The following is a 15,763-nucleotide window of genomic DNA, read 5'->3' on the forward strand; positions in this document are numbered from 1 at the left end:
AATGCAGCCACGTCAATGTCTGCATCAAATGCCAGTTGCCTGTCTGTGACTTTATGCAAATGCTGCTACAAAGCTCTTCCCTGTGTACATCCATGTGTCCAAATATACAAGGACTGAGACACCCACTATCAGCATCTGTAGATGCTGAAATACAGATTGGTGCATCTTTAGTGTGTCTGTGCAGTTTCTCCGAGTATGGTCTCCTATATGAGCGGCTGAGCATCTGTGTATGCAACCACTTTCAGTGACACGCCTGCAACACCCCACAACATGCCAATAAAACAGACCATCTCTGTGTGTCTCACTGCCACTGCCTAGAAATGCCCACTACATTTTCAACACAGTTCTGAAACCGTGAGCCTCCCGTGCGCCTCCATTGCAACTCCGACTCTGTGCGCACGCTATCTAGACGTAGGGCACAGTGCGACATAGACACATGCACAGATGTAAAAAAATCACTCCACTGCATTCAGGTGCAGATTGGGATGGAAAACCAGACTGGGAAATTTATGAAAGTAGCCCTAATGGGGGTGGTCTGTTCAGGGGGCAGGGTCTGTGGAGGAAGGCAGGATACTCTCTCCTCATAGGGCCTGGAGGGGCTGTGGCAAGCAACAGAAATCTTGGGGCACTAGACACTTTTTTTTTGGACACCCATCCCTCCACAGGTAGAGACCAGTCGGCTCAAAATTCTTTTCTTACCTATATGAAAGATTCTCTTCAACAGGGAACCTCTGAAGAATTTGAGTCTCACTGGGCAGACAGCAGAGAGAGGGAAAGAGAAGGGGGGAGGCAAGGAAAAGTGAATCAGAAGGTGGGCAGTGAAGGGTTGAAGTTACTGTACCTGCAAATAATTATATGCCTTCCATACTGTATGCTTTGCAGGATTGCATGACAGGTGAGCATTATTCCTTTGTGTACAGTGGCTTGAATGCAAGATGCAAAGACTGTGTAGGCTGTTATACCCCAGTGCTGGTTTTATGAGCTTTGACTATTGGAGTCAATAAATCTGCTTAGAACTCAAAGCAGATTCGGATGGATGTCACTGAAACAGGAGAGGATATGGAGACAGAAACATAATACACCTGGAACTGACAAACTATTTTTGTGAAAGTGTTAATTGTCCAGATAGAATTTGACTGTGGGTCTGATTCAAAGATGGACACAATACCAATGTTTATGCAGTTGAATGTTTATCGGTAATCTGCGCATGTGTCTCAAGTTTCATTGCTGATGTCACTCACAGTGAGGATTCATTCACAAAGTGATTGACAGGCAGGGACCGTTTGTGGCCAGCAACGGGGGGAGGAGGCAACTGAAACGCAGGTTCTGTACGCAGTAAAAATGGCTCTGACATCTCAGTTCCTGCAACCTTATTGCACGACCGTAGGGTTACTCACAATGCCGATTATCGACTGATGATGTGTCTTTGTACTCAGTTGCTTGGATTTGTGAAGCCAATGTGACTCAATACAAAACCTGGAGGCTGCGACATGAACATGACATTTTAATTAATATCATTAGGACGGTCACATAGAAAGATATGTACCCACCACCTGGGACAATCACCCATAAAGGCACACCCCTCAAACCCGAATCCATCAAACAAATGTAATTCCAAAGTAGATCTTAAGGTAACAGTTATTAATTAAATCTTCATCATAGAGCAACTATCTATAGACCTATGCACACACATCTTCTCAGCATTAATCACCACATTATAAGTGTCACTAAAACATAAGTGACTAAGGCCCCCATTTACTAACGAGTTTTATCACCAAAACGAGTGATAAATTTCTCTGTGTAAGATAAATGGTTCTCCAGCCAATCAGCTCCCAACTGTCATTTTTCTAACAGTTGACAGTTGGGAGCTGAATGGCTGGAGCACCATTTATCATACACAGTGAAATGTACACTCGTTTTGGTGATAAAACTCGTTAGTAAATGAGGCCCTAATATTGCAGCCATCTATTCACGTTACGACATGATAACACTCCCATTTCAATCATCATCCCTGCTACATAGATGCATCATATGTGCATTGCTGCTTTTAAATAACCTTTTTTAATGTACATGTTATTAGTAAAAACCTAAGTTTTATACTATTGTCGTGCATTGATTGTATCTTATTTGATGTGAGTTGCATGCCAGTATCAATAGAATATATTACCACGCAGGCACCTACATCATTGTGTCAAAATTCCACCAGCAGAGCACAGATAGAACAGCTTCTAAGCTATCATCTGCAGAAATAACGATCCACCCATGAACATGTCATCATCATCATCAAGTTGATGAGGGGGAATGGCATCAATAGTATGCCGAAGCTTCATGATATACTTTAAACTTATCTAATTGCAGACAAACTGTATATAACAATATTTTGATTTGCAGGTACCTTATGATAAATATTTATATATCAGGTAATCACCTGTACCTACTAGTCCTATCCCGTTCCTCGAAATACAGCAAATGAGAAATAAGCTCAGTCCTGAGCTAAGAAAACATACATCAAATTTCACACCTCCAAAACCCAAACATGTCCATTTACTGAATAGGTCCTAACCACTCCTGCAAGCCCTCGCTGGAGGTATAGTATAGTGGGGTGAACACAGAGCCGAAGTAGAATGGAGTTTGAATCCTCCCCTGCTTATTTCATCATATGTCATGTGACTGGTTGCATTAATAATTGCATGGCAATCGTTTATAGCAATTTGAATCACAACTAATAATGTATATTGTTATAGTCTAAAGAACACACAAAGTGATTGCACCTGTAAACTAATTTTATTAAAAGGAAAAAGAAAAGGAGCAGAGGCAATGTGTTGGGGTTGGGGGATTGAGATGGTTGTGACCTGGTTTCACCCACTCCTGTAAGGACATTGTCAATAAGGACAATGGGGGTGATTCAATTCAGTGCAATGCTGAATAGCCCCGGGAAGGAGTTACCGTAGCTATTCAATTGACCATGCTGTTCCTACTAGAACCACTTAAGTAGGAGAATGCCATTTACTGGGCCTTAAGCTGGGTGTTTAGTCACAGTAACTGGCTTTCTCCAACAAAAGTGCTGGGCACAAGACTGTTAGCTCCGCTCTAAACCAGAAAACAGCATCGCAGCTGACACTTAAGTTTGATTTCTGCCCGTACACCAGGAGGGTGCGAGTAGAAATCCTCTAGTCAAACTAAACAGCGCAGTCAATTGAATAACTCTGAAAACTCCTTCCCGGAGCTATTCAACATTGCACTGATTTGATTTACACCCATTGTCTGTGGGCAGTCCCTAAGTCTAAACAAAATGTATGCAGAAAAGTTAATGTTGTTTAAGTTAGAGCTGGACAGCCTTGGGCTTTGTTTTGTTGTGATTTTATTTTTGTTGTTAATTGTTCTTTTATTTACTACACAATAAAACACAATAAAAACTAGCCTTGACCTAGTTGAACAAAACATCTGGACTTTTGTCTCTATTACCGGCTGCTTTATCACCATACTTATATAATGTATACTGAGAAAGTATTTACTATGGAGCAATGATAACAACTGTTCAGGTTATGTCCGCCAGATAAAATGCTGTTTTATTAATATGTATTTGCCCTGAGGTTTCTCACATCTTTACATCAGGAAACTGTACATGGCAATTATTTATATGTAAAAATGTTTCTGATCTCATAAAAATAGAATTATTAAATATATTCTACTAACTGAAAAAATGTGAATAATCAAGAAATCCAACTTAAATAACAAATACTATGAAAGTTGTCATTAATAGTAATACATATAACATGATTTATAGTTGTAAAACTGCTTCAAAGTAGAAATTGGTGATTTGAGTCATCACATTTTAAATTTCTCAGTTTCACGGAGTCTATCTGAGTTTCAATTTTTGAAACAATCCAGAAATAAGTCATGTCAATCAGAATGCAAATTTCATGGCACGGGCAAAGAAATGAGTGTGCTTATCCCAATTTTGTAATTAACAGCTACTTATTTTAGGACCAAGTGTTTGCATGTCAGAAAGATAACACAATCTCACTATATGAACATGTACTGTATGTGAAAAAGAGAAGTTTTTGGATATTTTGGAAAAATTGTTGCGAATGGCATTTGCGGTGCACTGATATTTTTCTGGTTCTTAAATAAACCCCAAAACCGTAAGTAATTATTCCGAATAATAAAATTAAATATGGAAAAAACATTACATTTATGCAAAAGAATTTCAATTAATTAACATTGAGCGCGAGAAAAAAAAAAGATAGAATCAGTTATAAAACAGGGCAGGAGAACTTTCTAAAGCAGGAATACTCTATGGGGCCGTTAGTGCAGAAAGTTCTGAAAAAAGTCACATGGCTCAGCCAGTTTTCTCTACATTATGGGAATGTAGGAAACAATTAAGCAAGTAAAGTAGGATATTTTTAACTGTCGGCCTCTTTCTGCCTTTAGGCCTGAAGCACATCTTTATCAATTAGCACTATCCCACTTCACATTCAGGTCCTCGCTTGTTTAATTTACAGAAAGTAAAAGCATCTCCAGGTAGAATACCTGATCATCAGAACACTGCCCAAGGAGGACTATTTATCATGATTACATTAACGTACTATTTAATTCTCACCTGTGATAATTGCGAGTAGTTTCTTGCAGGATTCAGAAATTTAATATCTGTACATACAAAATTACTATTATCCATAAAGTATCTTCCACACAAAGGTGATTTAGAGTTGAACATAAAAGATGTCTGTTTGCATTTGCACACATTTGTAATTACACACTTACATTTCTACATCTGTATTTTCAGTGCACATGTCACTATATGCAATGTGTTGTGTGATGCCCCAGTGCTCATTAAAACTCACTTAATTTGAGAAGATAGCCGGATGATGAATTTCTGCTATTTGTATCTGTTGCCCATTGTTTGAAAAGAGATAATTCCCCAGCATTAGTGTCTTCCAACTGTGGATGTGTGGTCATCCTGCAACCTTTCTGCCCTTAGAGCTAAAAAATAGAATGTCACCTGGACTGTTACCTGACTACCCACTTGTCTGCTGTTTATTCTTTGATTTCTGTGTACTGACTAGAGATGTGCGCAGACACCCATATTTTTGTTTTGGTTCTAAATAGAGATGAGCGGGTTTGGATTAGTTCGGATTTTCCCACCAAGTTTGGATTTTTCCCGCCAAAAATCGAGTCTCAGAAAGAGGTAAAACATCATCTTTCATTGACAAACATCATCATTCTTGGACTTTGTCCAGAAATTATGATGTTTGTCCATGAAAGATGACGTTTTGCCTTTTTCTGAGACCCCATTTTTGGCGGGAAAAATCCCAAATTGGCGGGAAAATCTGAACTAATCCGAACACACTTATCTCTAGTTCTAAATCTACTGCATGTTGTGCTTTGGTTTTGTCAAAATCATCCTCAATAGTTTTGGTTTGGAGTATCTTTAAAAATGTATAAAAACAAGTAATTTGGACTTGTTTTTGTTTCTACAGTATTATTACCATAATTAACATTCATTTCCACTCAAATTTGAAAACCTCAAAGCTCACAATATTATTTTTACCAATTTTGGCCAAAGGCTGCAGCAAGAGACTGGTTAAGTTAATCAACAGAGCAGTGACACAGACACATGGCAGTTTAATAAATTATATGATGCTATAGTATATATATATATATTAATCAATAACTAGATCAGAGGCACAGCACAGGTTAATGGAGATTGAGTATATAGTGGATGTCAGGTAAAACTGATTGATTGATTACTAACAGTACTAATAATAACTATAAAGAAAAGTAAATGAGACATGGAACAAACTATTAAAAAACAAGCTTCCAAAATCCCAATGAAATTTAAAAAAAAGAAAACTAATTCCAAACAGCAAACCACATGCGTCAGGACAATACAAGTGATTCAACAGAGAAGCAGCCTAGTTGAAGTCTATAATTATTAATTATATGATTATTTGATTTGATGATACTACTCTGTATCTGTAGAGAAGTTGCAGGAAATGGTGTCTATACACCAGGATGAAAAGCTGGTAATAGATGGCCTTATAAAGAAATTGTTAAAGGAATTAAAGGAATAATTCTTAAAAACTGTCAATTCAAAAGGTGAGCCAGCAGCAGTTCTAATTAAACCTCCTGTGAAGGTTCACAATTGCCAAGACCAGATTAACTCTATATGAGCCACGCTGAAGGATGTAAGAATGCAGGAGAAATATCAAAATATAGCAACAGTAAATTGCATACACAAATACAGTACAAATATCACAATAATTATTTAATCAAATAGATCAATAGCATATATAGATACACCGGTGTTGAAGTTTCGAAAGAAAAACACATAAAAAGTTTCACATGTTTTGAAAGTAGCCATTAATGCAGATTGTTCACAAGGTTCCCAGTTGCGCTAAACACTTTTTTCGAGTATACACTTGAGGTTGGGTAGCTTAAGAAAACCAAAGCTAGTTTGTACAAGGGGCTCCAAATTTATTTATTGTACTCCCAGTATTCAAAGGGACATGTTAACATGTTAATTTGTACAATATATTTAAAATAATTCTCCACCATTCTATTGATGGTAACTGTATCAGACAGAATCATGGTAGAGTTGTCAATAAATGTGGACAAATCATTTAAGCTTGACCAGATGTCTTAATGTTTCACTCTGGTGCTCTGAGTTGACTCATCATCCTCATCCATGGGTCCTTTGGAAAAGGTCAGTTTTTTCCTGCAAGCAGCATTTGCAGGAGAAACTGAAACAGGAGACATATGGCCTGATTCTGTAAGGATCGTAATTGCAAATCTGCACTCATGCAGCTTTGCAATTGCGATCCTTTGCAGATATAGTAATGTACAGTAGGCATCACGCCACCTGTGCATTACTTAACTGAGCTGCATTGTTCAACACAGCATCGATTAATCTGCGCACCATCGGCCGGCTGCAGTGACCCATAGTTTAGAGGAGGAGGCCAGGAAATCTCCATCACCAGACGGAAATCCTGGACTCTTCCCTCCCCCCCAATGGCAGTGACATGCCTCTGTTTTGGGTAACGGAGGCTGTCGCTGGCCCCTCCCTTCCCCCAAATGGCAGCAGACTGTCAATCACTGATAGTATGCTGCCAGTTTGCAAGCAGACTCGCAGACCCATTCTGCACATGAGCAGAACAGGTCTGGCTCCTGTGCAGATTCTCAAACATCGGGATTCTGCATTCAGCAGTACACTAGCGTGCACTGCTGAATCAGGCTCATTATCTTGTCATATGCCACTTGAGCTGACAACTTGCTCACAAGGAGTTCTTTGCAGTTCTTAAGATCTGTGGTAGTTAGAAAAAAGATATTACATATGACTTAAACCTGAAAAACAATGGGAATAGTTCAGCACAGAATTTACATTATGTTCATGTATTTATTCATTTGTATTTACATGAAAAACAAAACCAGGTTCCCTTGTATCTTTTTATCCCCTCTAAATGTTAATAATATTTATCAATTTGCATCCTGGGATACAATCCATTGGATGTATGTTTCTTCATATGAGATACTTGGGTGCTACCTTTCTCATGGTTTACTAACGTATACCTCTAATGAAAAAAGGGGGCAAAAAAAACAAAAGAAAGACTCTTATGATTTAATAGAAAGTGAGATTAGTTGGTGCACACCTGGAACCATGAATGTAAGGCTAACATCAAAATTAAAACTTAACTTTTATTTGGCGGTTTATAAATTGCATGAAAAATAGATTAAAATCAATAAAGTAGTGAAAAAGATTGAAAATAAAGTGATATAAAAATCATAACCTCTGTGTCTCTTATTTGTGTTTTTAATAATTATTGTTTGTGTTTGTATGTCAGTATGTTTATTCTGATTTAAAAGGGAAAAACCCCATTGGATTATATTTCCTTCAGAATATTATTATTATTATTATTATTATTATTATTATTATTATTATTATTGTGTTACATATAGCAACAATATAAACTCCATCCAATAATGTGGCAATTGTCTCAAAATTTGTTATATTGTTTGTGAAATCTCAGCTGTCTCAGGCAACACTGTTGCAATCTTCTCTTTTTATTGAGATATATACTGATTCTTCAAGCAAATTTCTTTACTGATCTTCTAGTATTTTGGAGATATATCATTGCTCATATAGCTAAAATATCATGTATATACATGATATTGGAAATATAATTGGTTACAATTTCTCATGGGTTGTTATGTACACTTGGATGGCTTGTTGCTGTTCCACCAGTCGCTAAAGCATATATAGTGTAGAAGTCCACCATTAGTACCTTATACTTCAGTTGGTGGCATGACAAATTATACTGTTGTTGCAGTTGCTGCAATCTTCTACATCTGGTTGCTAAATACCCAAAATGGGCAGAAAAATTTCAGCCAATAGTCTGCATATTGTGTACACAACTGTCAGATTTTAAGAAATTCTGAACCACCAAGTTTATTGTGTTCTCAAAACATGGTACCTGTTCAAAATCATGCAGTCCTAATGGCGTCTAAATCTTAAATAGAGTTTACAGCTATCCGTTAAAATTTTTAAATAACTTCCGGTCAGCAGAAAAACGATCCGGAAGATGTGCTAAGCAGATATGGATCTCTGGGTTGCCAAAATTGCCCTTGGAACTTCTTCTTGAGCAACCATGCGAAGTGATAAATCTTTTTACCACCTGAGAGAGGGTTTGCAACTGATTTTCCAGCACCTCAGCAGCATTAATCATGGCTAGATCCATAAGAAAAATCCCACTGCAGCCAGAATTTTGTGGCTGGTTATAATGTTATGATCGCCTAGGTAGCTGCACTTCTATTATTAAAGAGACAATAATTTTAAAGGAAAAACCAGCTGGGTTTTGCATTTAAAATGATTGCAGTTTTAAAAATACGAGAAGACTTGCAGGAGTTCCCTCAGTAGTATTATATTGCACACTATTATAAAATCCATATAAGGATAAAATACTAATACAGCCATTAATTAAGAAGTCAATATAATATATATCTTGTAAAAAAGCAGCTCCTAAAAAAGTGGGGTATATTCTGTTTCCCCTCAAATCAAACAAAAGAAATGACTAAATCACATTAATGAATTGATATTAAATGGTTCTAAAAGGACCAATAAATGAATTAACTGATATAGAAGGAGCGCTTAATAAAAAGTAAGTATACATTTATTACTTCGAAGCATCACACACAATAAATATATATAATCAAAAATAAAATAGATTAAATTAAACAGTAAAATTGATCAGGACAGGCTACCAAAAAATTATATACCCATCCATATAGAGCTTAATAACCGCATACACATATATATTATTTCTTTGCTATTGGTCTTCAGCAGTAGGTGTCCACACATAGGACTATAGTATTGTATGTGGAATCAAGATCTGGATAACTGCTCCATAATGTGAGTCTTCTGACCCTCCTGTTGAGTAGCGGCCAATAAGAAGAAAATTTTGGAGGTGCTCATACACCAAAAAAGATATTAACTTGTGGTAATAATTAGAGAGTTATTCAACAACAAGGTCCTGATTTATTCAGGATAACATCCAAATGGGTGTAAGCCAATGTTGTAATCCACCGCTGTCACACAATTATAAAGATGCAATCTTTTAAAGTGTGCACACTTATTCTTTTATAAAGCAGCTTACCACTGTCAACTTTCAGGAATCAATTCAATGTCAATGCTGGATATCTCAGTGCTAGCAATAACCATAGCCTCGATAAAACGGATAAGCAGTATAAAATCCTGGCTGCCGGCTGTAACCTGCAGCTATTTCCTGCGTGCAGCGGTTCCCAGAGCAGCTGTCCAAGGAAAAGGTAATTCATAGCCTGTCACAGCACAAACCTTACGCGTTTTTCCTCCAGGTGTAACGGAGGTTTCATCAGAGCGAGTCCTATGTGTGGACACCTACTGCAGAAGGATAAGAGTCCAATAACAAATAGATAATATATATGTTCATGTGTTATTAAGCTCTATATGGATGGATATATAATTTTTTGGTAGCATGTCCTGATCAATTGTACTGTATAATTTAATCTATTTTATTTTTGATTTTCTATATTAATTGTGTGTGATGCTTCGATGTAATAAATGGTATACTATCGGGAAACCGGCTGCCTTAATACCGACAGCCAGCTTCCCGACTGTCATATCCCGGCGAGGGTGAAATGCCGGGCATCTAGATGTAGACGCCTGACATTTCCCCGATGCCAGGAGACCAGCACCCGGCATCCCGATCAAAGGGATGCCAGGCACCGCGAGCGGACAGCTGCGGGGGGGAGAGGGTTAGGTTTAGGGCACCCGGGAGGGACTTAGGGTTAGGCACCCCCGGGGGGGATTCAGGGTTAGGTACCCCCCGGGGGACTTAGGTTTAGGCAGCGGGGAAGGAGGGCTTAGGGTTAGGCACTTAGAGGGGGGATTAGGGTTAGGCACTTGGGGGGAGATTAGGGTTAGGCACCCCTAAGGAGGGTTAGGGTTAGGGGGTTAGGTTAGTTTATACTTACCTTAGCGACGATCGCGATTACCATTGTTGTCGGGCTTCCGCTGCCGGGAACTCTGCTTTTGTCGGCCAGGCGCTACCGGGAATCGAACCACGGCCATGCGGCCGGCGGTATTTCATACTGATTCCGTAATAAATGTATACTTTTTATTAAGCGCTCCATCTATATTAAATAATTAATTTATTGGTCCTTTTAGAACCATTTAATATCAATTAATTAATGTGATTTAGTAATTTCTTATATTATAATATCCACTGTGACTGGATGGCCTCTTGCCAACTCCCGATCACAGGTTGGGTTTCGATCCACCCTGGAACTTGGGGTATCAGGGATTCCAGCTTATCGTCAGCGACCGCCTGTCATGGACTCTGCTCACTGAGCCTAGGACGTGTAATGATGCTGCCACCACCAAACTCCTTCTGTCTGCATTTGGAACCGCTAACTGCTGCGTATACATTGACTAACTGCAACCACACCCCCTCATTGGTGTTGGCTGATTCCTCCTGATCCCTTGTAATGAATAAGGCTCTGCACGGTAGCTGGCAGGGGCTTTGAACTTGGAGACGTGGAGCTCCACCCAGAGCAGCCGGAGAATGGAATAGCGTTTGGCACAATTCTGTTGGTCGCAGGACTGAGATGCGGTTGTTTATTGCTCAAAGCCTTGAAAAATACCTTCCTTCAAGTTGAAGGGGTACATCAGCATACAGAAATCTTATCAAATAGCAGCAAAGGATTTACAGGGTTGTACACATAGAGGGCTCACATGCCCTTTTTTATCATTCCTACACACAACATCACAGAAGGGCAAATGGGATGTAGTCAGGAAGCCGACGGTCTAAATCCTGACTGCCGGTTTCCCAACTGTCATATCCCGACAAGGTACTAAAGACAGGTGTCGAAAACTCGACGCCTGTCATTAGACCTACGCCGGAAGACCGACGCCCGGCATACCGAACAAAGGTAAGCAGGGCCCCGGGTGCGGACAGCAATGGGGGGGAGAGTTAAGTTTTAGGGCACCTGGGGGGAATTAGGGTTGGCACCCCCCCGGAGGGTTAGGCTAGGGGAAGGGTGGGTTAGGGTTAGGCATCCCTGTGGGGAGGTTAGGGTTAGGCACCCCCCCGGGAGACTTAGGTTTAGGCTGCAGGGAAGGGGGGTTAGGTTTAGGCACTTAGAGGGGGTTAGGGTTAGGCACTTGGGGGGGAGGTTAGGGTTAAGCACCCCTAAGGGAGGGTTAGGGTAGGGAATTAGGTTAGTGATACTTACCTTATTTAGCGCTCGGGATCTTCACCTCTGCCGGGCTTCCGCTGTCGAGATGTGAACCGCCATGTGGCCAGCAGTAATACCGTACCTACTACACCAAGGCAAATCTGTCCCGTGTTCCTTTCAACCAATCATGCCTTCTCACAAAATATATTTAACAACATCTTACATTTCAAAGGAGTTACCCAATTTCCTCCTTTCTAATCTACCACCTAAGAGCAGTTTCTTTGTAAACACACTGATTTAGCATAGAGTATAGCTATCTCCTAAAATATAGATATAACATTTCACAGGAAATGGTAAATGACATTCATCCTTCCAAATACAAGTATCACTCAGTTTGGCATTTCCAACCTTAACACATTCAGGTTCTACAAAGTGCCACAAAATAGAATATTCTGAAAAACAACAACTGTCTTCTCTCCATACTTGCTGGGACATTTTACACCAAGGCACAAACGGACAATCCTTACTTTGCATTTCAAAGAAAAGGCTTGTCCAGTTTACCATATCACTTCCTAAGTGAGGATGTCTAAGCAGCAATTTGTATATCTTTTAAAACAAAATACCTTACACCTTCCTCATAAGTGCATAGAATGTACATTCAAACATGTCATAGACTATTAAATATACTCTGCTTTATACACCAATGCATTGCAGATGCAGTGTTCTACCGCAAAATATGTGTATATTAATACAATTTATTATAAAACATGTGCAGTGTGCTTTTAAACTGTGTCCACTTTTGCTGTTTCAGCGCTGGTCGCAGTGGGAACTGTCCCCCAGCGTGCAGCCACACTCTACCCACACTCCCCCAGTGCAGCGAGTCCAAGCCGTGGCATAGATAACATTAAAAACACACTTATTAACACTCAGCGCCTAGCGCAGAGTACACATTTGCAATGGGCACCTATACATTTCAAATATGGCACTGCAGCACGAGAGTTAACCCTTTCAGTGCTGCAGTGGATATCTTACCCACGTGTGGCCAGGCTCCGGGCCACATCCACTTTGTCTTCATTTGTGGGATCACATAAAAACAAGGTACCAGAAGGTGCAAGGAAAGAAATAAGCAGGTTGCTAGATGAGGAATAAGAACCTAGTGTATCCTATCCACTTCAAGGTTTGACATGCTGGGCAGACAGAGATGCTTTGTAGAATACGACTGTTGTAGCACAGTCTTATTTGAGTCACTGTCACTTTCAAATTCAAGCTTCCCAAGGCCTGAAAATGCCGCAACTTCACCGATCTTCTGTAATCCAGCCACATCCTACATTCTCAGGCATGAATATGTGGCCAACTAGCACTACCTAGCCTGTAATCATCTGTATACAGTATATTTATAATTTACATCAGGGGTAGCCAAATTACAGCCCATAAGCCAAATGCGGCATGCATCCTCTGCAATCTGGCCCCATTCGGGATTCCTCTGGACAGCTCTGTCTAGAGCCCGGAGGAGTAGATGAATGCTGGAATTCCCATTTAGTGCTTCTTGGCAATGTCATATCTGAGTCTTCCCTCCCTGCTGCTTAACCTCCAATCTGCGTTGTGGGGCAGAATGACTTATAGGAGTCAGACAGAGCAGAACTGCCAGCTCTCTTAGGGGTCTATTTACTAAGCAGAGTTAGGAGACAGAGTGAAAAGTGATAAGTTAGTGATAAGGTACCAGCCAATCAGCTCCCAACTGTCATTTTTCAAACACAGCCTGTGAGATGGCAGTTGGGAGCTGATTGGCTGGCACCTTATCACAGACTTATCACTTTTCACTCTGTCTCATAACACTGCTTAGTAACTAGACCCCTCAATGACCAAATGTAAGGCAGCAGATCCTGGGCCGCCAGGATTGGGGGGTGATCAAGCCAACAGCTGGCTCCAATGACAGAACACAGCACCTGGAGATGACACCGGAGGGCTGCTAGCAGGCGACAGATGCGGTCAATCAAGCTGGAGCTGCAAGCATCAATCCGGCCAAAGCATTCGATATCAGGATTTAGTAATATATACAGATGAATAGCGCTAATAGACCTGGTAGCTTTAAACCATAACAATACAATTAGGCATAAAATGAACATACAATATATATATATATATATATATATATATATAATCCAACTGAGAAACTGCACATTCAGCGTATTATATACTATTAATGAGGTGCTCCATTAAGGGCCAACTGAATGGACCAAAATTTTGAACATGCACATAGATGGGCACTCTCAATGTAGAAAAAATGAAAACATTTTTATTGAAGCTCACATATTTTTCAATCGATAGTCTAGTTGACGTTTCGGTCCTCCTGGACCTTTGTCAACACACAGAACATCCAAACTGCACAGCCACCACCAAAGACAGATAAACCCACAGTCACCCCAGAATAGCCTATATACCCTTCCCCAACACCAATTGTCGACACCGGTGTTTCAAGTTGCCAAATTGTATAACTTGCAGATCAATGATGGTGGGTATGTACTTCCCACACCCACATAGTGGCAAGAGGATTACTATTAGACACAAGTTGTTGTGCACTATGGATTTTGTGATCTATTTTCTAACATGCCCATTTGGTTTATATTATATTGGGATGGCGAGAAAGAATGGCAAACCATCGTTCATCGATTCGTTCCGCATTGCAGACTCTCAGTTCTGATAAACCGGTGGCAAAGCATTTTTTGGATCTTAAACACCCTCTCTCTACATTGCGATGTATGTTGATTGATACTATACCTAAACCTATGCATGGCGGAGACTGTGAGTTGCTCCTGAGAAAATGTGAGGCGCAATGGATTTTTCTGTTGGACACAGTGGCTCCACGAGGATTAAATGAACATTTGCCGTATAATATTTTAAATTAGTAGATGTTATTATTTTTTTTTTTTTTTTGCAATTGTTCAGATTTTTCCAGTTTTTTTTGCGGGTCTGGGTCTGTGAATCTTTGGACTGGCGTTATTATCTAGTGATGGGTATTGTAATACAACGTTGCAAACCGGGGTTCTATGAATTTTTTGTATTTTTTTTGTATTCAAATTGATTCATTATTAGTATTTCTTTAGTTCAAAGTGGTTTTTGTATATTTTGTGATTGGTAATGTTATCTATTTTGTTGAATAGTTTAGAGAAACCATTGTCCCCTTTTTGGGTCAGTGATTTACATGTTATTCTGTTGTACACTATACACGTGTGATGTGCTATGCATTTTAATTGATGTATTCATATGTGTGGTAGAATATATAGTTGTACAGTCACCCCCGATCAACTTGTTTTTACTAATTGGGGATCCACCTTCTCCACAAAAAACAACTTAACAGACCGAGATGACATCTTGAAGGGGAGGATTACTACCTGGACTTCTTCACCTGCTTGTGGGCTAACCTAAACCATGATACAGGGCCGGCCCAAGGCAAAGACAAATTAAGCAATTGCCTAGGGTATTTGGAATGGCTAGGGACATCCAAGAGCCAAGAGCCAGTGGAGGTTTTTGGGGCATGCACTGAGGCACGGGGCACCTGCTGCTGGCTGGGGCAGCTGATGCTGCCGCTGCGCAGCATCCACCATTTGCTGCTACCCAATCGGAGCTGTCAGCTGAGCTCTGCTCAGTCCCAGCAGCAGCAAACAGTAAGTGGGCAGGCAGCAGAGAAACAGCCGGCGGTGGATGGGCACCTGGACGGTGGAGCTCTGCCATTCGTTAGTCAGCCTATCTACAGGAGACACCTTTGGTGGTAGAGGTGCAGATAGTCATTAGCCGCTGATACTAGTGACATCATGACGTCAGGTGATGTCGTGACGTCAGGTGACGTCGTGACATCACATATGCACCTAAATATTCCGGTTTTTGGAATATTTCGGTTTTTGGAATAACGGATATGTAGATTTAAGTATTTTTTGTTGATATTGCTGCAGTGAGCTGGAGGGAATCTTTTTTTCTGTGGTTCAGTGTAAACCCCACCCTTTTCAAGCACCTGTGCAATGTCATTAAGCTGATATGAGCGACCAACATACTTTTT

Source organism: Taudactylus pleione, unplaced genomic scaffold (assembly GCF_031769625.1).
Source record: "Taudactylus pleione unplaced genomic scaffold, aTauple2 ptg000040l, whole genome shotgun sequence".
Classification (NCBI taxonomy): domain Eukaryota; kingdom Metazoa; phylum Chordata; class Amphibia; order Anura; family Myobatrachidae; genus Taudactylus; species Taudactylus pleione.